General features: G+C 50.1%; 1 pseudogene; it reads left to right on the forward strand.

Annotated features, from left to right (window-relative positions):
- The first annotated feature begins 24,313 nt into the window (after positions 1-24,313).
- On the forward strand, positions 24,314-25,137 carry LOC109547811 (zinc finger CCHC domain-containing protein 9 pseudogene; annotated as a pseudogene).
- The last annotated feature ends 343 nt before the right edge of the window (positions 25,138-25,480 follow it).

Genomic DNA, 25,480 nt, shown 5'->3' on the forward strand with positions numbered 1-25,480 from the left:
TACCTGTCCCGCCGCAGGCCCCTTCCCCTCTCACAAGGCGCCCCCTGCCCAGCATCTTTCACTGCAGGACACAATCAGTGCTTCTCACACACCTGGGCCAGACAGCGTGACTCAGCCTCTCAGAGCTCTGAGAAAGCCAAGCTTCTAGGTCCAGAAGCCTCTACGTCAACCTCCACTGAGGTGGAGAGAAGTGCTCCCTCAGTAGCGTCAGCAAAGAAAGCAGGTGTCTTTCCTCCCCACTCCCAGACTCCCGGCATCTGGGACTCAAGAGAGAGAGAATCACAGCCTCTTCCTTTTCCTCCCCCCATCCCACCCCCAAGGCCCCTCACTCCCTTAGGCGAGGTCTGATGGGGACTTTGAACAGCCTTGCCTGGGCAGGGACCCAAAGGGGAGGCTGTGTTCTCTGAAAATATTATTCATGAGGGCAGATACCGCATGTAGAAGGGAGGAAAGCTGGGCCTCGTCTTTAGATTTATGTGGACCTACTGTACGCTTGTCGCTGAGATAAGTACTTTTACATATTCTATGTCATTTCATCAGACTATAATGGGAGAGAATCAGACCCCCCAAAATGCATCAGGCTCCATTCAACATATCTTTACTGGGTACCTGCCAGGTACCAGGTGATCTGCAAGGGTCTGGAATCAGCCAGACCCACCTGGGTTTGAATCCAGCCTCCAGCAATTAGTATTTATGTGACCTTGAGCAAGTGACCCTTGCCCCTGAGCCTCAGTTTCCTCACCTATGAAAAGGGCACAATGATAATCTTGTCTCATTGAGTTGGTGAAGGATTCAGGTAGGTCACAAGCTTAGCAAGTGTCCAGCACATGGTAAACACTCTTCAACAAGTGGCAACTTTTTTATTAATTAATAAATCTAGGATACCTGCACGGCCCTATGGCAGCATCTGGGGGCGAAAAGCATTTCTGAAGGCTGCCCAGCTACTTCTGTTAACACTGGCAGTACATTACAAAGCCTTCTGACTCCAGAGTAGGATACAACATGGCTCTTCCTGTCTCAACCTCAGAGGCACCCCACACACCCTCAGTCCCCCTTGGCAGGTCCTGCCGCCACCCCTCTGAGGTGCGGGATGTCTGCTGAGGTCCAAGGTTTGGAGAGTTTCTGGGCCTGGGGGGGATCACACTGCAGCTGGGCGGTGCCTGGTAGCCCCACGCTTCCTGGCAGCCAGGCCTCCTCCCAGGTCTCTGAGAGACGGAGACTTTCCGGCTCGGCTGGGACGTTTGCCCTAAGGGAAGCCTTGCAGAGAGGGTGCGGGCGGGAGGAGGTGGGAGCTGGGCGGACTCTGCTCCCCTCCACCCCCTCTTCCAGACACACGGACAATCCAGTCTCTGGAAGTGCCAAGTGCTCCTCCTAGTGGGGAAGGAAAGATGTGAGATCCCATTCGGCTGCCCCTCCCCCTCCCCCTCCCGAAAGGTGGGGTGCCTTCGCCGGGCCTATCAGATGCCGGCAGTGTGGGTCCCACTCTACAGCCCCTCGCGGTTGAAGAAGCCTCTTCACATCCAACTCCCACAACTTGGTGCTTCTTCAGGGGGCACATTTTTAACACCCCATTTCACAGATGAGAACATTGAGTCAGGCTCTGGCAGTCTTTGGCAGAGCTGGAACTAGAAACCGGTCTTTTCATTCTCCCTTTCATTGGCTTTTGTCAGTGCACCAACCTCAAAGAGGGAGACGTGGCCACCTCCTCGCCCACTGCCCACCCCCCTCCACCCCGACCGCTCACGCAAATATCACACCATCTTGAAAACAGAACCGGTTCTTTTCTTTGCCCCTCAGTCACAAGTACCTTTGTGCCCAGGGGTAGCCTGATTAAACCCACCCCTTTCCTGCAGGATCATCCTGTGTTTGCAAACCGGCACATCTCAGAGTCAGCCTCCCCTTCCATCAGCAGGCCCATCCCACTGCTCCCAGGAGAAAAAGGCTTTCTGCTCACTGCGGTCAGATCTAGGGCACAGAAAGTCTCCTCTGGGTCAACCGCACACAAGTTGCGCTGAGCCCATGAGCTCAAAGTCTGAGGGGCGGGGGTGGCAGGGAGTGACTGCAGCCCTGTCAACCGCGTGCCCCCTGCCCTGGCAGAGACGGGCTGGAGAGGAGAGGGAGGCGACCCCTGCCCTGTCTTCTTCCCTGAAAACAAAGTCCTTCCTTTGAGCTCTCCAGAGGCTGGCCTCCGGCTCTGAATGCAGCCACATACAGCCTTCGGGATCCCCAGGTCCTGGGGACGGCCCCAGAGGTCTGGCTTGGAGACCCAGCTACCACTGGTGCTTCTCCTACAGAGCAGGGCTAGAGAGGTGGGCCTGGGGTCCCCATCCCACTGGGGGGCTCCCCCAGGCCTGGGAGCCTGTTCTCCTCCCTGGGCTCCGGGAGGGGGGCAGCTCGCTACGGATCCTGCCATGGGACAGAGCTGGGCCCGGGCTCAAGGCCAGGCCAGGCAGACAGTGAGCTGTGTTTTCTGGGAAGGCATCCAGTCCTCGTGCCCTCAGGCTTCCGAACATTGAGGAGAGTGGCAGAGCAGGCCCCTGCCACCATCCTCGCTCAGCCCAGCCCCGGTCTCTGAGCCAGAACATTGCAGCAGGAGGGACCACTACAGCCAGCCCTTTCCCTAGACCACTGCTCGGTGAACTAAAGGGCACTGCACGGAGAGAGGAAGCGGCATGCCCCGAGGCCTCGGCCCCCCACCCCATGTCCAAGTCCTAGGGTGTTTCCTCGTGAGCACATCCTAGCTCCCCTGCTAGGCTGAGCTGTTGGAGGGCAGAGAAAGGCATTTCTTTGATTTGGCCTCCAAAACCATGGGTTCTCTTCCTGGGTAGCGTGGCCATCGCCCTGCGGGGTGGCCACGTCAGGTCAGCTGCGCTGGGGGAAGTAAGCCCTGCTGCGCCCCGCTTCCCCGGCTGCGGGATGGAGCCTTAGAGCGTAAGTGAGGCGCACGCTCGGATGAGAGCTTCTCGCTGTTATGAACATCTTATTGACCTGGTTTAGAACTTGCATTTCCCACACAAGGGGAGATCAAGGGGAGACGAAGGGGAGACGAAGAACAGGGGGAGTGTGAGCTGCTGGCCGGCAGACGGGCCTTCCTCAAGCATCTACCCTGAGGCCCACGGAGCGCCCGTTCCAGGGCCCCACGTGGCTGCCAGAGTGGACGCTCCGTAGCCTGAGGGCAGGAGGGGGCAGTGACCCCAGCGGAGCCCCAGCGTGTGGCCGCAGAGGCCCTGGAGCCCACCACCTTCCTCACTTGGTAGAGGGGCCTACCTGCCTCTCAGAGGATGCGGGGCCTCTCCCGGCCCCTCTCTGGGCTGCTCAGTGAGCACCTGGGAGCCACATTTCCAGGGAAGGAAATGGGGCTTGGACAGACGGTGAGGAGGGTCACAACCAGGTCATAGGAGAAGGGACTCAGGCAGTTCAACCCAGATCCCCAGATGGAGACAACTATCTCCTCTCAGCACACTCACGGGAGAGGGGATTGCCCTTATCTGACCCCAAAGGGCCCTAGGGTGAACGTGTATCTAGAGGGCAGACTTCGACTGCTCTAAGAAAGAACTCTCGGCAAGCTGAGCGATCCCACAAAGGATAGCCGAGTTTGTGGGCAGTGACTTCCTGGTCCCTGGAGGTGTTCTGTGCTCAGGTTGGACACACGTGGTGGTCGGAGGTGACTCTTTAAAGGGGATCACGAGCTAAGGACCTTCGGGACCCTCCCCACTTCCCGGGGGTCCCAGGATTTTCTGGTCACCGAGGGGCGCAAGCCACTCCCTGGAATGAATTAGCCAGCACTGCCGCAGAGGTTTATTCAGAACAGAAGTGCTTGGCCAGCGCGTGCTGCCAGTTCCGCCCGTAGCGCTCCACATATTGTAAACATTATCCACACACAGGAGGGGCCCCGGCATCTGTGGGGACGGGCAGTTTAACGGGTTATAAACGGTCCTGTTCCCAAGCATCCTTCTGTTGACACAAAAAAAAGTGTCTCTCTCTCTCTCCCCTCACTGTGTAAATAGAGCCCACAGACGTTCCTCAACTCACTGCCCTGAAGCACGTGGCCTTCTCAGTGCCAGGAAAAACATGCCCGCGCAGGAAAATAACCCACCCTGAAACGTGGCAAAGCCAACGGTTCAGGGCCGGGTGGTCCCTGGTTGCCACACACGAGTTTGGTGCGTGGCCTTCACCCGCCAAAATCCACACTCCAGTCACGCTGAGTCAGGAAGGAGGAAGGTGCTAGGCCATGGCCCGTTGCTCAGGAGGCTGGAGCCCCCATGGCTGCCACGGAACTGCCTGTCAATCCAGCCACCACCTCAGCCCTGAACCCAGGCCAGCAGCTGGCCAGCTGTAGACCAGCAAGCAAGTCACCAGAGTGGAGGAGCAGTTTTCATCTTAAAAGGAGGCCCCGCCCAGATGCCCAGGAAAGTGCAACTCGACGTGGAAGGGCGCAGGGTTCCTTCCGGCAAATTCGTGTGGCCGGAGCAGATGACGTTTCTCTTGTTTCCATCTGTACCACAGCACACATGCATGCCAACGGCCTGCCTTTTCAGGGCTGGGATGGTCAGAGGTCCCCCCGCCAAGGGAAGCCGAGAACCAAAGAGAGACTGAGACCACCTGCCCCAGGCCTGTACCGTGGGAATTCGGCGGTAGAGGCAACCTAGAAGCCATATCCCGAGTCCATTCTCTTTTTGCCAAGCGCCATTTTCTGTGAGTCACAGAATTGAGGAGAAAATATCCGCCACCCGCTGCCTCTGGGACCCGCTCACCTCAGGTGGTCCTCTCCCTCCTTCCCTCTCTCTTCGGACCTTGGAACCAGCAAGCTTGCTCTGATCACACACTTGCTGTGCCCTAGGCCTGGAGTGCCCCTCCCCAGCTTCTGTGGCTGGCCTCAGCTCAAAAGTTGCCTCCTCCAAGAAGCCTTCCCTGACCTGCCCAGAGTTAATTCTCTGCAGAGAACACTCTGATATTTTCTTGTTTACACGTGTGTGTGTTTAATCTGTCTCCTCCCAATAAAATTTAAATATAAGGAGAGTAGGAACTGGGCAGTGCTTAACAAATATGGTTCGATGACCGACATAATTTCATTTTTAATTGCAGAAAGCCCAGAGTTGGGGGAGATATTGAATACTGTGGAAATACTGTTAAACCGTATGTTCTGAATAATGCAGGAGTTTCCCTCAGGTGGCTCACAAGGTCCCTGCACCCTGACCAGCACCTCCAATGTAAACGGATGCTTCATGCTCACAGACTCTGTGAGGCCTAACAGTGAAAGAAGGATACAACACTTTCCTGGTCCCTTAAGAAGAAAATGGGATTTTCTGAGAATAACCTCTTCTGCTTTCCTTCTCACTCACAGAAGGAAAGCTCAGGAGATGGGGTCGATAGCACCCACCCCTCCCTCTCCCTCCCATAATTGTTTCCCTCCCTTCTTCCTCTCTCATCCTGAGTATTTGTCATTCTCTGCTTGTGGCAAATTGCTTTCCATCTTTGAAAACCAAGAATGGTTGGTAACCAAGACAGCCTGGGAGTTTTCTTTTTTTATACAAGCGGGGGGGTGGTGTTTAGAGATAGAAAGACTATTGATCACTTCCCCCAATAACAGCGTCATTGAAATTCAATTGACTAAGCATTTGTGGGCAGCCTGTGAGGCCAGTACTTCACCAGTCATCCTGATGATGCAGAGACAGGTCCTGCCTTGGAGGAGCTCTCAGGTCAGTAAGAAAGATGATTTCGACCCAACAAATGTTTTCTTAATCACTTACTAAATACTAGACACTGGTGGCCCACAGTGAATGAGGAATGGGCCTGCCCTCAAGCGGTTGAGTGGAGAAGGAGAGAGTCCTGATAATTTCTATGCTCTGTTTGAGGTCCTGTGGAGGAGAAGAGCAGGTGAGAGGAAAGGGTGGCAGGTGCCTAGGGAGCAGACCTGGAAGTTAAGCTAAGCATCAGGGGGAGGTGGGAGTGCACCAGGTCAAGGTAGGGTTGGGGAAGGGGGCTAGTTAGCCAGAATGGGCTTCAGGCAGAGGGACAGCAGGGGCAGAGGCGGCCGGTGCTTGCTGGGTCCAAGGACTGAAAGGAGGCTCGCATGGCTGGAGGAGGGAGGGAGGTGGCCTTGCAGAGACAGGCAGGGAAGGCACGGAGGGCGGGTTTTGCAGAATGGTGAGTGGTCTGTTGCAATAAAAAGATAGGGCAAGTGTGAGGGGGGGCAGTGAAAGAGCCTAGACTATCGTGTGAGCAGCAAGGAGGCCAGGTGGAAGTGGGGAGAGGGCAGTGGGGAGATCAATCTGGAGGCTGTTGCCAAGGTGAGAAACAGATGACAAGGGGGAGGGAGTGGGGGATTGACAACTACCATGATAGTGGCGTGGTCTTTCCACTCCCCTCACCCGTCACCACATGAAGCCCGCACTTCAAACGCCCTCTCAGACCCCATCCCCCATCTTTCCTCCACTCCACCCCCACTGCTTTGCTGCTCCCCGCTGGAGATGGTGTCAGAAAAGAAGAGCTTCTAGAGAAGATCTACATTCAGGTATGGGGAGACAAGTGGGTCTGAGAAGTCGGAACAGCTCATCCTGAAGGCAGATGTCCATGAGGTACCTCCGCGACCCAAAAGATTCCCACCCACTCCTGTGTTCACGCATGCGCACGGATGACCGCTTTATCTAAATTTCCAGCAACGGGAAATCAACTGGGAGAACAACATCCTCTTCAAGAAAGTCCATCCTGATTTACACCTGGGAAAGTGGGGACCCTCGGGCACTGGGAGACACAGTCGACTGTGGAACACTTTCTCTGTGAGAAAGTGCATGCCCTGCTCCAATCAGCTGGTTTACAACCCTGTGGTGCACGGATGCGTTGGGGCACCTGGATTTGCTTGGTTTGGTGCGAGGCAGCAGGAGGTGAAGGAGGAGGGGTACAGGGCTGAGCAGCCACGGAGCCTGGGTTCCCTTCCAGGCTCTACTGCTGCGTGGGTTCCTTCCTTCTCTGGGCCTCAGTTTTCCAATCTGGAAAACAGGGGGTTGAGCGGTCGACACTGAGGTACCTATGGCCTCTGATCTCTCCTCCCTAGGCGTGTATGTGTGTCAGTCACTGGTTACCCCACTAGGACTGGGGAACGCCTTCCACCTCCTGCCCGGGAGCCAGGCCTTCCCGTTAACTCCATCTGTCTCTTAACACTGTGCTGAAAAGGAGCGAATGCCAGGCACAGCTGCTAGCCAGCACGTAGCTCACTCACAGGGTGGCGTGTGCATCTGATGGGCAAAAGCCCCTTCCCAGCCGGCCTCCCCCAGCTGGGCCTAGGCAAGGTTTCAGTGGCTGCTGGTGGGCAGCCGCCCACCCAAAAGCGCTCTGGTCTCTTCTACCCCCTCACGCCTTTCTAACTGGGCCTTGGATGGCTTTCAGGTTTCAGGCATGCTCACTGCCAAGGCCTCCACCCAGCCTGTAACCTAAGGAAGGTGCCAAAGGCCTGTGCCAGGGGGGCCAGCACCACCGACCACGGGCAGGCCGGGGAGCACAGCCTGGGCCTGGATAGGCCACTGGGGAGGGGAAAGAGCGGAGGAGGAGGGTGCCAGGGCTTTGCCTGTGTTTCCAGAGGCAGCTGTGGAACCTGGGCTGGAAGGGAGCGGAGCAAGGCAGGAAACAGCGGTGGGGAAACAAGTCACTGGTCAGAGAAATAAGGAGGGTTAAGGGGAAGGAAGTCGAGCCAGCGCTGCAGCAGGACAGAAGGCAAGAGGAGGACCACCTCCTGCCTCCACATAGTGGGAGAAGCGGGGCCTGGGAGGGCGGGCAGGGCGCTGACCCCCTGAGGAAGCACTGGCCCCAGGCCCGGCTGGGCTGGCTGCAGTTCTCCTTGGCTCAAACACCCTTGGAAACAAATCTCGTTCCTCACGTCTTCTACTTGGCTAACAATGGAGTCAGAGCTGTTGGCTTGAATCCTTTTTTTTTTTTTTTCTTTTTAACCTTGCTCCCTCTTTTTCTCTGCTGCTTACACACACACAAAAAAAGTTTGAACCAAGACATAGTGCAAATGCTTTCACTTCTGAAAATTTCTTTAAGAAAACAGTGGTGCTCACAACGAAACGGCAGCGACCCCAGTGTTTGCTCAGCACTTTCGTGTGTATAAAATCCTCACGTGGATATTCGCTACGGTGCCGAGCTGCAAACAAGGCAGGTGTTACCTTCCCCAGGCCCGGGGGGAGAAGGGGCTGCCCAGGTCACAGACAGGTCAGGTGAGGACCCAGGGACCCGGATTCTGCCATAGAAGACCCTGGGGCACATTCCCCTGCGGTGCCTCCAGGCCACAACAGCACCCAACGGGAAGGAAGCCCAGCTGCCCACACGTCAAACTTCCCTCTAACTTTCTGCCCTGGGTAACCTCACTTAACGACAACTGGGTGGCACGCGGATACAATCAGAGCTGAGGAACTGCCTCACCGGTCCCCACGGGGACAAATCTTCTCTCCCCCCCGGACCGAAAAGGAAGGGTAGTGAGTGCCTCTACATTCCTCGTGCTCCAGCATCTGCCAATGCGATCTCGTTTTCAACACAACAGCAACCTTGCAGAGTGGATATTAACGTTACCCCTTTTATAAGTAAGAAAAGTGAAGACTGGCGAGGCACCACACAAGGAAATATGCAGCCAGGATTCAAACTCAGGTCTCTCTTGCCTCTGAGGCCCACACTCTCTTACCACCCCTGTGCTGCCACCTCCTGAACGCACGTGGCCTCTGTGCAGAGCTTCCCCTGCAGAGGGGGCAGCCCCAAGGCACGCAGTGAGCGCGGGTAGATGGCTCAAGGCGGTTCTGAACAAATCCCTTCTGGGACCCTCAGGCAGAGCCCATGCCCGCCAAGGGGACTGGACTCACTGCGGGAGCTCTGAGGTCCTTCTCCAAGTCTAACAGCTCTGGGACAGATAGGAAAAATAGACTCAACTCTAAAACTCCTTCACTGAGTCCCTTCCACAGCCCCACACAGAGCAAGGGACCAGGGCGGGCTTATACCATACTCTTCCTTGTCCTCACTGGGCTTCTAACAGGAAGCGAATGGACCATGAGAACGACACAGTCGCTTCTTCTGACCTCCTGCTGCTGTAGGTGAAAACAGGATATGGAAAGGTGGAGGGGCTACAATCACTACAACTCAGAGGGTCGGAGTCCGCGGGGTCCTCAGCAAACTCTTCCCCACGGGCAAGCGCAGGGTATCCCGTAACCCATCTTCCTGCCTGGTTGAGGAGCCCCTGGAGGAGAGGCCCCTTTAAAGCACAACTGACAGTGCGGTACCCTCACAGCCTCCTGGGCACAGGGGCATGGGCCTCACCACATAGGGACATATACTCCAGGGGCTGGGTTGGGGGTTATGCGGTCTCACCTCTGAGGCCTGGGCGGGCTGGGGGCAGAGTTTGGGGACCCGCATGTTGGGGCTCCTCTCAGTAATTTCGATTCCACACTCAGTGGAACCTACCACTGCCATTCACTGTGCGGGGCTGGGAAAGACTTAGCATGTTGAAGCCCAGCCTCCAAGGGGCTCTGAGGCCACTGGGGCAGCCGGACCCGCTTTGGTCTAAGGAGAAGTCAAGGGGGCTAGGCGCGGTATGGGTTCTGGCAGAAGGAGCCTCGGGGAAGGCCACACAGAGGAGATGACACTGCGAAGGGTCTTGATGGGTGGAGCCGGAAGGGAGAGAGCAGAGCTGGTTGTATAAGAAGAGCGAAGCGAAGCACAGACCCAGCCCTAGCCAGGCCCCACCCCAGCTGGGGGCTCACCTAGCTTCTCCGAGGCTATTCCCTCATCCGTGGGTCGGAGGAAGCAATTCTCGGATCCTGGGAAATACCGCCCGTGCACACACCCCTCACACACTTGCCATCCAGACCCTTTCTCCCCAGCCACTCCTCCCTCAAACATACCCTCTCAGAAACTGGACACTCACAGAACAGAAATAAAGCATAGAACATAAATGCTGGGATGGCCCTTGGTCATCAATCAGTGTATCCTGACATTCTGCAAATATGTCAGAGGCCCAGCCATGTTGCATGACTTGCCCAGGGTGGCAGAGCCAGGATGAGAAGGTCCATGTCAATCACGGCCCTGATCACACATTTGTGACACCTTTAGATCATCTTCTTTTTGGGGAGAGAGGGTCAACGTTTCCCACCCCATCCCCTCCCTGGCCCTTGGAGTCAGATCGGGCCCTCGCTGTTCTCTCCCACTCATAGCAGCTTCATGCATCCACCCTGTCCTGGTCTCTGTTGCTGCCATGTGTCCAAGTCAGGATTTATGGGGTTAGTCCCCAGCTGTGGAAGTCAGTATCAAATTAATGGAACAGTTCCACATCCAGACCAGAGGCCCTGAGGCCTGTCTCACTCATGGGGCCCTGTCTGTCCTCACTGGGCGCCTGAGGGCTTCCTTCCTGGAGGCCCGTGTGGAGGACTGGACGGGCGAGGGCGTGTTAAGGGAGCCAAGGAGTCTGGGCGGCTGTTGAGGGGGAAGTGTGCATGTGATAGAGGACACCAGGGATAGGGCCTGTGTGAACAATGATTGCTCCCTTGACTGACATCTCACAAGACCCCAAATGTCAGCGGTAGAAGCCATCATGCCTGCGGCAGCGGGGAAAACGAGGGTGGCAGGAGGGTGGCAGGCGACGCAGATGACACCCTGGGTGTTATTTCCAGGCTGTTACTGAGTCTATCTGTCACGTGGGGGAGAACAGCTGTTAGGGCTGGGGGTTCCTGCCTGGGCCCCGTGTCAAACTTCCGGTCCTCTCTGCAGGCTTTGTTTGGATTCCGATCACATCTCCCACTGGGCCTCTGCTGGTGCACAGAGCCGGCAGAGCCGGTGGGGCTCTTCCTCAGGGGGCAGGCGGTTAGGAGAACTGCCTGGGGAGAATTCAGACATCCTAGGCCTCAAAGCAGAGCTACAAAGCCAGGAGCTGGCTGCTGCTCTGTGGCCCCGGCCTCCCTCAGAGGGCACTCAGGGTGTGAAAATAAACAGACATCTGCAGACATGCTTGCAGCCCGCGGCAAGCTAAGCCCCCTCCAGCTCGCGTCTCCTCTCTGATTGACACTTCAGCCTGGCTGAGTTCGATGGGACTCAGGGGCAGGAGCCCCTACATACAGGGGAAGGAACCAAGCCTGCAAGGCTGTGGGTCCAGGCCCACACTGGGAGGGAAGGCGCTCACGTTTGGGACAGAATCTAGGCGGTACGGAGAGACCCCTACCTGCAGCAAATATTACAGAATCTCAGAGCTGAAAAGGACTTCCTTGGAACCCCCCACGTTATGGCTGGGGCCACTGAGGCTCAGGGCAGGGACCTTCTTGCCCTCTGAGGGAAGCAAGGGACATCATGTGGACCCCAGGAAGACCGGGGATGGTTTCCTCTACTTGGAGGAAGCAGCGAATCGGAAGCACTGGAGAACTGGCCCTTTAGACAGAGTGGAAGGATGCAGTGAGAGGACCGTATGGGAGCATCGGCCTCAAAGTCCACAGTGGTCCCTGCTGCAGACCTCCCACTGTGTCACCTGTCCCTAATGTAAAGTGCTCACAAAGCCAACCCACAGAGGCCAACGGTGAACTCTCAGCCCTTACTGTGGTTGATAATTGCCAGCTCCTCCCTTAGAAACCAGTCTCTAGGCTTCCATCAGAAAGCCAATGGACCAACGTTGGAGAACGGCATCCTGGCGTCTTCTGACCTCCTGCTCCTATAGGTGAAAGCAGGTCACAAGAAGAGATAAAGGTGTATGGCGAGGAGAACACTGGGGTGGCAGGAAGAGCCAGTCCAGCTGAGGGCTCAGGCTCAGGGAATCGAAGGTTGCTTCTGACTGTCTCTGTGAAGTTTGCTAATCAAGTGGTTATGAACAGCTGCACACTGTCAACAGCAGGCGGGAGCAGAGCAGTAGTTCACAGATTGTACTGGGCACCAAATTGTCTCGGGAGCTTGTAAAAATGCAGATTCCTCGGCCCCTCCTCCAGATTCAGGAGGACTGTCGGCCACGCGGCCTCCGGGAGCACCGACCAGCCCTCAGTGGAGGCGGGGAGAGTGCCAAGACTCCAAGCCCCGCCACACAGTGTGGTCCAGTGAGTGAGCCAGGCGGAGCGGGCCTGGCTGGAAGAGGGGCTGGGGCGGAGCCGGGGGTCAGACGCTGGGCTACCCTGCAAGGAGCGCGGAGGAGCGGAAGGCAAGGGGGCAAGGCGGGCAAACGGGAGGGTGGTCTGGGAGAGCGCCAAGCACAGTGGGCTCTGCGTTCCCAACCGCACAGGGCCTGGGGCACAAAGGACACTTGCTGAGTGAGGAAGACAAAACTCTAAATAGTGTGCACGGGCCATTACAGCTGTGCAAAGAACACTAACAGAGAGAATATAGAGACATGTAAAATAGCACGTCTCATGACCATCAGGTTCCTTTTCTTTCCATAAACTTTGCTTAAGTTCATAACAAAAAAAAAATAAACACAGGCAAATTACACTTACTTCACACAGTCATTTCTGGGTGGTAAGTTCTGTATTAAATTCAAAATTCATAGGCATGGGTTGGGCTTCCCACATCAGCCAAACGTGAGCCCTAGGAAGGGGGGCAGAGGTAGGGGCTGTTATACTCTCAAACGGCCCCAGAGGTGATCCTCTGTCCCCACCAAACCCTAGGCCACTGGGGCATCCCCTGCTGTGGCCACACCACTCAGAACATAAAGACCTGAGCTCACAGGCTGGCAGGGCTTTGCCAGGTTCAATTCTTCCCGTCCGTTAGTGGGAAACGGGAGCAAAAGGAAGCCTGATGTAGTGGAAAGAACACTAGACAAGAAGTCAAAATATTTAAGTTTGTTTCAAGAACCAACTCGTCATTTGTGAAAACGGGTCGGTGACTTCCCCAGCAGGGCCTCAGTTCTCCCAGCTGCACAGTGAGAGAGAGCAACGTGACACAGTGACCCCAGGGTAGGGGTTTCGCACACCAGACGCAATCTCCTGGTTTCTCCACGGTTTCACGGTGGGTCAGGAATCTGGCCTCATGGTCCCTCCCAAGGCTGCAGTCAAGATGCCCACCAGGGCAGCAGTCAGTAGAGGCTCGGCTGAGGGAAGAGCTGCTTCCAGGCTGGCTCCCACGGCTGCTGGTGGCCTCAGAAGACCATTTCCAAGTTCACCCACACAACTGCTGTCAGGCCTCGGTTTCTCAGTCTGTGGGCCTCTCCTCTGGTTGCCTCACACCCTAGCAGCTGGCTTTCCTCAGAGCAAGTGATTCAAGAGACAGGGATGGAGACAGAGACAGATGGAGAACCCAAGACAGAAGCGACCATCTTTTTATAACCTAATCTTGGGGGTGACAGCCATCAGTTCTGCCATATTCTACTCTCTAGTGGGCTGGTCACTAAGTCCAGTCCACACTCAGGAAGCGGTAACTGAGCTCTGCTTCTTGAGGGGAGTCATATCAGAGAACTGTGGACACAGCTTCAGAACCACCATAGGGAGTTAGATCCAACGATCCCTACAGTTTCCGGGGCGGTGACTCTGGTTCCCCACCACCCCGTTCCCCACTCCCCACCGCAGAGCATCAGGCATGTTGGACATAAGAGGATCAGAGGTGTCTGCTGACCCTTCTCCTGGTGGGCTGTGTTCTCAGGAGAGAGGACCTGGAGAACGAGAAGGTGTGCTCCTCAGAGCGGTGCACAGGTCAGGAGGGCTATGAGCCTTGTCAGTGAACCCAGTGCCTTAGCACAGCTGCTGAAAGATGCTGCTGGCCAGTGGACAGAGCACCTGCTGTGTGCTCCCATACCGCCGCTGCCAGGTGCGGGTAATGCAGGATGTCTGACCACCTCGATGGTCTGGAACTCGGTAGCTGAGTGTGGAATCCTCCCCAGCCCACAGCAGGGACAGGCTGGCAGGGACTCGCCAGGTTTCCCTCATTCCTCCAAAGGAATGGGAAGGAGAGATGATGCAGCATGGGGATGAACCAGGAGGAACAGAGTCAATGCCTTCCTACAGACCAGGAAAAGAAGGGAGTAGAAACTCATTCAGAGTCAAATTGCCTCTTTTTTTTTTGTTTGTTTTTTTTTTTTTGCAGTATGCGGGCCTCTCACTGTTGTGGCCTCTCCCATTGCGGAGCACAGGCTCCGGACGCGCAGGCTCAGCGGCCATGGCTCACGGGCCCAGCCGCTCCGCGGCATGCGGGATCTTCCCGGATCGGGGCACGAACCCGTGTTCCCTGCATCGGCAGGCAGACTCCCAACCACTGTGCCACCAGGGAAGCCCCAGAGTCAAATTCTCCTAAAGGGCCTTGTTGTAGTGTTAGGTCAATAGCCTAAGCTTAGCGGGTTTGAATATTGGTTCTATCATTACTAACGTCTCCAGGCTGGTTTCCTTATCTACAAAATTGGCATAAGATAGTCTATACCATAGTGCTGTGAAAATTAAATGAGATAATCCATTAAGGCCCTTAGAACAGTGACTAGGACATAATTAGTCCTCATAAATAACATATGATTATTAATATTAGGATTACAAAAGACATCAGAGTTCACCCAGTTCAACGGCACGCCGGGCACGGGAATCGCTCCCCAATTCACTACGACAGATGACAGAGGGTTCTTGGGGCACTACTTGAATATGTTGAGAGCCTGGGAGCTGACTACCTGCCCTGAACATCTGCTGACCCGCAGACGAAGAGCTCGCACCAGACCTAGAGCCACCCGTGGAGCACAGTGCCGACCCACAGGTGGACAGCTTGGACCAGACCTGGGGCCATAATCAGCCCCTCTGTGGCTGCCCCCTGCACCTCCATCCCTTTTGCGTCCCAACAGCAAACAGTAGTTTTGAATTTCAAATAGCCCCTAACAAACAGCCCCCTATCAAAGAAAAAATAAAAGTATACACCCCGGGCTTCCCTGGTGGTGCAGTGGTTGAGAGTCCACCTGCCGATGCAGGGGACACGGGTTCGTGCCCCGGTCTGGGAAGATCCCACATGCTGCGGAGCCGCTGGGCCTGTGGGCCATGGCCGCTGAGCCTGCGCCTCCGGAGCCTGTGCTCTGCAACGGGAGAGGCCACAACAGTGAGAGGCCCACGTACCGCAGAAAAAAAAAAAAAAGTATACACCCCAATTTAACTTAGTGTAAAGCCCTCATGGGCAATCCTGAAAACATTTGACTTAACCTTACTTATGTCTTGTTTCCTTTTGGAGCTAAATCATAATTGAAGCATTTAGTCTAAAAACCTGTGTGCTAAGGTGATGGGTAAGGAAGATGTTTATCCGTAAGGCTAGCTAAAACAGTTCACACTGGAAGTGTGTGTGTGGGTATCTGGGAGGGGTTGTGTTGTGTGTGTAGTTATAACTGAAAGGGTCTGTATGTCTGTATGAGTACATGGCAGTGAGTGGCATGGGTTCTTATGTGCATGTGTGTGTATGTGTATGTGTGTGGGAAGGGGAATGCATACCTTTGGGTGTGGGTGTGGGTGTGGTGAGGACCACCTTGGTGCGCTCTGGCCAGGATACAACATTTTCCGACTGCAAAGCAATCACAAATTTGGGGGCACGTTTCTCTTCCTCCCAGTTTTCCGACTCTCCTCAGGAAGCTGCAAAGGTTGGCCAGGATTTGAGATTTTTCTCATTGAAGCCTCTGGAGACACATTCCAGTGGTGAACATAGAACACAAACCAAAGAAATAAAATCACACCTCGTGCCTCAAAGGCACAAGGGAGGAGGGTATTGAAAACCTCAAGGGAAGATACGAAGGCTCGAAATTCTGCAAACCCACACCCTTTGGGAAGAGAGGAGGCGCAGCTTCTCCCCCAGCCCAAATTCCCAGTCTGAATTTTTAAAATCAGCTTTATAAGCAAACATCTGCCGCTCCCCGTCTTCTGAAGGAAGGGTGAAGATCGGGATAAGGCATCTTTGTGTTTTCATTAGGTATTTTAGCAAATGCAATGAGGACATTCAGATTCGATTTCCCTGTTTTGTACACACACAGAAGTCTGTGCTAAGAGGATTACTTTCCTGGAGCCACATCCTTCCGAAAGGCCCCGGTCAAAGGAGACTCTTGTTAAACAGCATTTTCTCTAATTCCTCTGGCTTTCTTCCTGGCCTCAGCGTGCAGACATCTCGCCTGCTCCTAAATCCACCCACCTCACAGACGTCAGGATAAAGGTGGTCCGGCCACTGCACTCTCCTCCCGCCCCTGGTTCTCTAATAAAGCTGAAGATGAACATTAGCGCTTGGTTCCGCAGCAGCCGAAAGGGAAAGCGGGCAGCCTCGTCCGGCCCCTGAAACCCCCTCGATGCCCCCATAGAAAAATGTAGCCTTTTCGCCTCTGCTCCACTGAATGGCTCTTCGAGGGTTTTCATTAGGGCTGCGTCTGCTGGTGCAGAAAGCCTCACAGATGTTGACATTTTTTTCATCCCTGGGTTAAGATGTCTTCCATAAGCTTTTATTCCCCATTTGTTACTTCTTTATTATCTGGGAGGTTTGGCCTCCTCCCTCTTCTCATTTCTCTGAAGAGAGCAGCGGTAGCTGGGCCTGTCATTATCTCGGCCCTTTTCTCTGGACTCTAGAGGTGGCCAGGGCCTCGGGCCCCATTGTGGGGGACAGCGGGGAGCTGAGGCAGGCCGGTCACTCCTCAGACCCTTTTGTGCGGCAGCCCCTCCTCCCCGCAGCTTGGTTCTGGGATGTGAAAGGTCAGAGGCGTGCCAAGCTTCCATACCTGAGCTTTTGTTGGGGGCTGGAGGCAAATGATTCCAGAAGCAATTTCTTGGAAAGCAGCCTAGAGACTCTCTTCTCCCTGTTACTGTGCACCCTGTACCACACCCCTTGGGGTTGGGGGTGAGGGCACAGGAAGGGGGGATTCGCTTAGATCATCTGCTCCCAAAATGCCCTGAGAAAAAACTTTCTACCCAGAGAATGGCTCAGACATGAATTTGACCGGAAGCCTGAAGCCTCTGAGATGCTGAGAAAAATGTTTTGCGATAGAGTTTTCCATTGGTTATTTTTGTTTTTGTTTTTGTTTTTTGCGGTACATGGGCCTCTCACTGTTGTGGCCTCTCCCGTTGCGGAGCACAGGCTCTGGACGCGCAGGCTCAGAGGCCATGGCTCACGGGCCTAGCCGCTCCGCGGCATGTGGGATCTTCCCGGACCGGGGCACAAACCCGTGTCCCCTGCATCGGCAGGTGGACTCTCAACCACTGCGCCACCAGGGAAGCCCGTGTTCTATTGGTTTTGACTATCCTTTGTCCCTAGTCCTGGCAGCCTGGAGCCAACCTGCAACCTCAGTTTCCTCATCTGTCAAATGGGAATAATACATTTTCCTGTGCCCATTTCATACAGTTACTCTGGCTATTCCATGGATCTAATGAGGTCATATAGAAATTATTTTTCCAGATTATAGGATTGTATACAGTATCTTGCTCTGCAGTGGCTGTGTGGACCCTGACTTGAATATAAGCCATCACAAGATGCAGACTAATTTTTCTGAAAATGATAGACCAGAAATGCAGACAGATTTAAGGGCCTTGAGGCATCTGATTGCAAGCACTTTCCAGGCTTGATGCCCTGAGGGTGAGGGGACGTCTCAGGGCAGGACAGGTCTCTGATGGCGGCAAATCCTCTGAGGCTTGATGCTGTACTCCTTAGAAGGCAGCTTTGCGAGGCTGGCTGGAGAAATGTGATGTGTGCTTCTATGCAGGGAAAGATGAAAACGGGCCCAGGGTTGCTCACTGAGCACCAGCTTAATAAGAGCCAATTACGTACGACATGACTGGAATACACCAACAGGAACCTCAGCTGCCTTGTGGAAAGAAGGGGGACTCTAGGCTGCCCAAGCCTTGCCCCAAGTGTTGGGTCTTCTCTGGACATCACATTTTAAGGAAGCTATGTAGGTCCAGGACCCTGCTCAAGGAAAGGAGGTCAGAACCATGAGAGGACTAGAAATCCCACACTTCAAAGACTGGCTGGAGGACCTGAGGCTGCATCCCCTACTGATGGTTCAGTGACATTTGTAGGAAAGGGGGATTGGGCTCGTTCTGTGTGGCCGTGAGGGTTGGGACTGGAACTAGGAGTGAAAGCTGAAATGAAGACGTTTTGAGCATATCAAAGGAAAATATTTCAAACGGTCATCAGAACCGTCTAAAGTGGAGTGGGCTACTTTATGAGGTAGTGAGCATTCTATCACTGAGGGTAATCCAGCAGAGTGGGATTTGGAGAGAAGATTCGTCCCTGGGGCATTATTTAGGGCTCACTGTGTCAGGCCTGGCAAGCTCTTTCCAATCCTGAAATCCCTGAAATGTTTCCATTCTTCACATTTGTTAAGAAATGTACCATTCCTTTTCTGGTGATTAAGTTAAATACAGTCAACTTGCACTTCCCATAATGCTTAAGTAATATCATACCCAATGAACAAAAGTGAAAAAAAGCAGATAGAATACGATGCAGAGTCTATACTCTGCAGAGCAAATTCCCATATTTGCAGCTTTTAGTTGAGACCACGTGCAGTTGGTACAGCGTGCAGGGTGGTGTAGGGAGGGAGGAGGGTAGGTGCTAGTGGAAAAAAATTTTTTTTCTGGCCTTGAAGCCAATGAAACCGTGATAGTGAAGAGAACAGGGTAAAGCTTTAAAGGGAAAGAAGCAGAAGGAAGATCCCAAAAGTCATCTGTCCACATCTCTGTCTAAACCTTGAACTATACATACACAGAGAAGATGCAAAGCAGCTGAGCTATTGGAGAAAGATCTGAACTGATATCGTCATTGCTGCTTAAGAAACAGAGTTTACAGTTTGAATTCAACCAAGATAACTGCCTGATAAAACAAAAGAATTAACATCCATCAGAGAAAATTACTAAACTCCAGAATCTATACAACTTAACACACATAATGTCCAGAATATCATCCAAAATTACTTAACACACACAGAACCAGGAAAATAGAACACATCATCAAGCTCAAAGAACATCCATCAACTGAGACAAATGTAAGATGACACAGATGTTGTAATTAGCAGACAAGAAATTGTTTGCATGTATTATAACTATCTTCAATGAATAAAAGAAAACATGCTCACAATGAAAGAATACATAAGAAACCTCAACAAAGAAATGAAAATAAAAAATGGAAATTCTAGAATTGAAAAATACAATATCTAAAAAATTTTTTAAATCACTAGGTGAATTAAACAACAGGATGGAGGTGGCAGAGAAAAGAGAAGTAAACTTGAAGACGAAACATGGAAATTATCCAATTTAAAGGACAAAAAGAAAAAAGAGTGAGAATATAAATATAACCTAGCAGAGCCTCAATACATGTAGTCATAAAAGAAGAAGACAGGGAGAATGGGCCAGAAAAAATAATGGAAGAAATCAACGGCCAAATTTTTCTCAAATATTGTGAAAGACATAAATTTATAGGCTCAAGATGTTCAATGAATGACAAACAGTATGTTTTGTTATGTATATAAACACAATCTCATTAAGTCACACCATAGTCAAATGTTGAAAGAGAAAATCTTGAAAGAAGCAGGAGAAAATGTCATATTATATGCAGGGGAACAGCAATCCAATTAAGAACTGATATCTCATCAGAAATTATGCAGTCCAGAAGAGAGGAGAACAACATTCTAAGTGCTAAAATTGAAAACACAAAGAAATCCTGTCAACCCAGTATGCATGATCCAGTAAAAATCTTCAAGAATCAAAGAGAGATAATTTTCAGATAAAAGAAAACTAAGCACATTTGTTACCAACAGAGTTGCACTACAGGAAATGCTAAGGAAGTTTTCCAGACTGAAAAAAAATGATACCAAATAGGGCCTCAAATCCTCAGAAAGGAAACATTAGAAATGGAAAATATCTGGATAAATACAAAACTCTACTTTTTTTCCTCTTAATTTCTTTACAATATATGTGACTGTTTAAAACAAAACTGTATCACTGCCTTGTTGGTTTATAACATATGTAGAGGTAATGCACATAATAACTAAGGCATAAGGAATAGAAGGGTATGAAATTATAAGGTTGCAAATTTTCTCCATTTTGTGTGAAGCACTAACTATAATAGACCGCGAAAAGTTAAGGATACATTACAGGGCTTCCCTGGTGGTGCAGTGGTTAAGAATCCACCTGCCAATGCAAGGGACACGGGGTCGAGCCCTGGTCCGGGAGGGTCCCACGTGCCTCGGAGCAGCTGGGCCCATGAGCCACAACTACTGAGCCTGAGCTCTAGAGCCTTCGAGCCACGGCTGCTGAGGCCCGCGTGCCTGGAGCCCGTGCTCCGCAACAGGAGAAGCCACCACAATGAGAAGCCCGCGCACAGCAACGAAGACCCAATGCAGCCATAAATTAATTAATTAATTAATTATTTTAAAAAGGGAAATCTCTTTTTAAAAAAAGGATACATTACATACAGTTCTTAGAGAGACCATGGGAAAAAAATTTAAGAATTATAGCTAGGGGCTTCCCTGGTGGCGCAGTGGTTGAGAGTCCGCCCGCCGATGCAGGGGACACGGGTTCGTGCCCCGGTCCGGGAGGATCCCACATGTGGAGTGGCTGGGCCGCTAAGCCTGCACGTCCGGAGCCTGTGCTCCGCAATGGGAGAGGCCACAACTGTGAGAGGCCCGCATAACGCAAAAAAAAAAAAAAAAAAAAAAAGAATTATAGCTAAAAGTCAATATATAAATTAAAATGGAATTCTAAAGTTATCCAAATAATCCAATAAAAGGCAGGCAAGGAGGAAAACAACCCAGTAGGGGCAAGGAGAAAACAAAGTCATAGGCCCAACCCTAACCATATTAATAATTACATTAAGAATTAAGGGACAAAACAATCTAAGTAAAAGGCATAGTTGGTCACATTGGATGAAAATAAAAGCAAGACCCAACTATATGCTGTTTATAAAAATATATACATACTTTAAATATAAAGACAAAGATAGGCTGAAAGTAAATGGATGGTTAAAAAGAATACATATGCCATGCAAACAATAACCATAAGAAAGTGTGAGGAGTCTATTAATATCAGATAAAACAGATATCAAAGCAACTATAGTCCAATAAAAAATTAATTAAAAAATAGATATTGAGACAAAGAAATTAAAGAAATAAAAAGAGACATTTCATGATGATGAAGGATCAATTCGACAAGAAGACTTGAAAATCTTAAGTATACATGTACCTCATAATAAAACTTCAAAATATGCGTGGTAGGGCTTCCCTGGTGGCGCAGTGGTTGAGAGTCCGCCTGCCAATGCAGGGGACGTGGTTTCGTGCCCCGGTCCGGGAAGGTCCCATATGCCACGGAGCGGCTGGGCCCGTGAGCCATGGCTGCTGGGCCTGTGTGTCCGGAACCTGTGCTCTGCAACGGGAGAGGCCACAACAGTGAGAGGCCCGCGTACTGCAAAAAAAAAAAAAAAAAAAATGCATGGTAAAAATTAACAGAATCAAAGGGAGAAATAGATAATTCCATGATCATAGTTGGAGGTTTTAACATCCACTCTCAGCAAGAGATAGAACAATTAGATAAATATAATCAACAAAGACATAGAAAATCTGAACAATTTCAACCACTCTGACCTGATATCTGTAAAATGCTCTATCCAACAACTGCAAGAATACATATTCAAGTCTACATGGGGATCATTAGGAATCATGATATGCTGAGACACAAACAAGTCTCTGCAAATTTTAAAAGACTGAAATTATACAAACTGTGTTCTCCGACCACAGAGGGTTTAATTAGAAACCAATAACAAGATATCTAGGAAAATGCCAAATATTTGAAAATTAAATGACACATTTTATTTTTATTTATTTATTTATTTTTTTGCGGTACGCGGGCCTCTCACTGTTGTGGCCTCTCCCACTGCGGAGCACAGGCTCCGGACGCGCAGGCTCAGCGGCCATGGCTCACGGACCCAGCCGCTCCCGGGCATGTGGGATCTTCCCGGACCGGGGCACGAACCCGTGTCCCCTGCCTCAGCAGGTGGACTCTCAACCACTGTGCCACCAGGGAAGCCCTAAATGACACATTTTAAAAGAATCCATAGGTCAAAAAATAAATCACAAGGGAAATATAAAAGTTTTAAAGAAATGAAAATTAAAATAACTATATTAAAATAAGTGGCATGCACTAAATTAGTGCTTACAGAAAATGAATAGTTTTAAATGCTTATATTAGAAAAGAATAAATACCTAAAATCAGTAACCTAGGTTTCTTATAAATTATAAAAGAAGAGCAGTGAAACCCAGATTAAGTACAGTTGACCCCTGAACAATGTGGGGGCTACCTGCAGTAGACAATCCACACACACCTTTTAGTAGCCCCCCCCAATATATATTCAGTTCCTCCATATCTGTGGTTCTGCAACCACAGAATCAACCAATCCAGGTTCATGCAGCACTGCAGTATTCACTAGTGAAAAATACCCACATATAAATGGACCCACACAGTACAAACCTGTGCTGTTCATATATGGTCAGCTGTAGAAGGAAGGAAATAATAAAGATAAGAGCAAAAATCAATAAAATACAAAATGGACAAACAATTGAGAAAAATCAATGAAATGAAAACTGGTTTTCTAAAGAGATCAATAAAATTAACTCCTAGCTAAGCTGATAAAGAAACAAAGAGAGGGACGTCCCTGGTGGTCCAGTGGGTAGGACTCCAACGCGGGGGTGGGGAGGGCAGGTTTGATCCCTGGTCGGGGAACTAGATCCCGCATGTATGCCACAGCTGAGAGTTTGCATGCCGCAACTAGGAGTCAGCATGCGGCAGCAAAGATCCTGCCTGCCGCAACTGAGACCCCGTGCAGCCAAAATAAATAATAATAATAAAAAAGAAACAAAGAGAAGATATAAATGGTCAGTATCAGAAAAAAAAGAGGTAACATTAGTACAGACATCAAAAGGCTAACGGGGTTTATTATCAATAACTTTATGCCAATGTATTTGACAAGTTAGATAAACTGCATAAATTCATTGTAAGACAGAAATTACCAAAACTGACTCAAAAGAAAGTAAAAAATTTGAATAGCCTCATATCACTGAAAGAAATTGAACTTGTAAATAAAAACTTTTCCCTTAGAAAATTTCAGACCCAGACAGCTTCACTGGTATATTTTCCAAGTATTTAAAAAAGAAAAAATGCCAGTCCTACATAAACTTCAGAAAATGGAGGAAGAGAGAATACATTTCAATCTATTTTAGGAGACCAATATTACCTTGACACCAAAACCAGGCAAAGAGATGTGATCTCTTCGAAGAAAGAGAAAGAAAGAAAACTGCAGACCAATATCCCTCGTGAACACAGGCACAAAAACCAAAATTTTAGATACAAAATCTCATGACATATTTTAAAGGATAATACTTCACAACCATGTAGGTTTAACACAGGAGTGCAATACTGGTTTAAATTAAAAATTCAATCAATGTAATGTACCATATTACTAAAATAAATGAGAAAAACATTTGATCATGTCAATAAATGTAGAAAAAGTATCTGACAAAATTCATGATTTAAAAAACTCTCCAAAAAATAGGAATAGAGGTGAACCTCCTCAACTTGGTATGAAAGTTTTTTTTTTTTTTTTTTTTTTTTAACCTACAGCTAACATGATACTTAATGTTGAGAGACTGAATACTTTTCTTCTAAGACCCGGAACAATGCAAAAATGTCCACTCTCACCACTGCTATTCAGCATAGTACTGGAAGGTCTAGTCAGGGCAATGAGGCAAGAAAAGGAAATAAAAGGCATACAGATTGAAAAGGAAAAAACAGAAGTCTCCTTATCTGCAAATGACATGATTATATATTATTACAAAGTCTAAGAAATCTACAAAAAAAATTCTTAGAAGTAATAAGTGAAATCAGCAAGATTGTAGGATACAAGATAAACATTCAAAAATCAATTGTATTTCTGTATACTAGCAATGAGGACAGAGACTCTGAAATTTAAAATATAAAACCATTTATAATCACTAAAAAAAACCCTTAGGTGTACGTTTAACAAAACATGTACAACACTTACATGCTGAAAATTTCAAAATGCTGATGAAAGAAATCAAAGAAAATCTAAGTAAATGGAGAGACGTACTACACTCATGGATAGGAAGACTCAATATAAAACATGTTAATTCTGCCCGAATCGATACACAGGTAAAATAAATTTTCTATCAAAATCCCAGCAAGACAGTTGGTTGTTTGGCCTGAGGCGACCCAACACTGGAGCCTACCCGGCTCCTTGGTGGAGCTAATAGTGGACTCTGGGAGGGCTCATGCCAAGGAGTACTTCCCAGAACCTCTGCTGCCAGTGTCCTTGTCCCCACGATGAGCCACAGCCACCTCATGCCTCTGCAGGAGACCCTCCAACACTAGCAGACTGATAAACATCTGATGAAGCCATGACCAGGTGGGCACGAGTTACTACCACACAGAACAAAAGACCCTTCCCTGCAACATCATGGGAGGACATGAAGAAGGGGTCCTTTGAGGGGAAAAGCCAAAACCTACCAAAGAGGAAACAACTTGAAGCCAACAGTCTGTCCCTTAAAAATGATGCACCCCAAGCAAAACACAAAAAGAATAAAAAGAAAAAGGAATATTCAAATGAAGATGTGAATGGATTCATGGAATATCTAAGACAAACTCACAGATGGTTCACAATGGGGAGATGATAGCAACAGACAGTCAGGAAGTCAGGGAAGAAATTGCAGTTGCTTTAAAGAAAGACAGTCGCCAGGAAGGAAGACGATTAAAAAGACAAGCAGCAAAGAAAAATGCAATGGTATGTTTCCACTGTAGAAAACCTGGCCATGGGATTGCAGATTGCCCAGCTGCCCTTGAGAATCAAGAAACAGGCACTGGAATGTGTTACCGGTGTGGATGCACAGAGCATGAAATAACCAAGTGCAAGGCTAAAGTAGACCTAGGTTTTGGTGAATTTCCTTTTGTAAAATGTTTCGTTTGTGGGGAAATGGGACATCTGTGCAGATCTTGTCCTGATGATCCCAAAGGACTCTATGCTGATGGTGGCTGCTGCAGACTTTGTGGCTCTGTGGAACATTTTAGGAAAGATGGTCAGAATTCAGATCGAATGGTCACAGCTGGTCGCTGGGCAAAGGGAATGAGTGCGGACTGTGAAGAAATTTTGGATGTGCCTAAACCACAGAAACCCAAAACAAAGATGCCTAAAGTTGTTCATTTTTGATGATTAGTACTATCGTCTGTTAGCACCTCACTGTTAAACATTCAGAACTGGGCCTACTTCAAAAGTTGGAGCTGGACTCTCCCTTGGAGTCCTATGTTGTAGATATCAGTATAACCTAGGTGTGGTCAAACCAGTTCCTGAGTTCTGTCCATCAAGGCACACTTCTACCATAGTTTGGAGAAAATCACTGAAAAAAGTATAATATGTTTAAAATGGATTTTCTAAAAGAATATATTTTTAACCAATAGAGCTTATGTGTAACTAAGTGGTTATATACCTGACTGTAACAATCATCTTTTTCTAAAAACAAAATTATGCATTAATATGAACTATCCCTAAACAT

Source organism: Tursiops truncatus, chromosome 4, assembly GCF_011762595.2.
Source record: "Tursiops truncatus isolate mTurTru1 chromosome 4, mTurTru1.mat.Y, whole genome shotgun sequence".
Lineage (NCBI taxonomy): Eukaryota > Metazoa > Chordata > Mammalia > Artiodactyla > Delphinidae > Tursiops > Tursiops truncatus.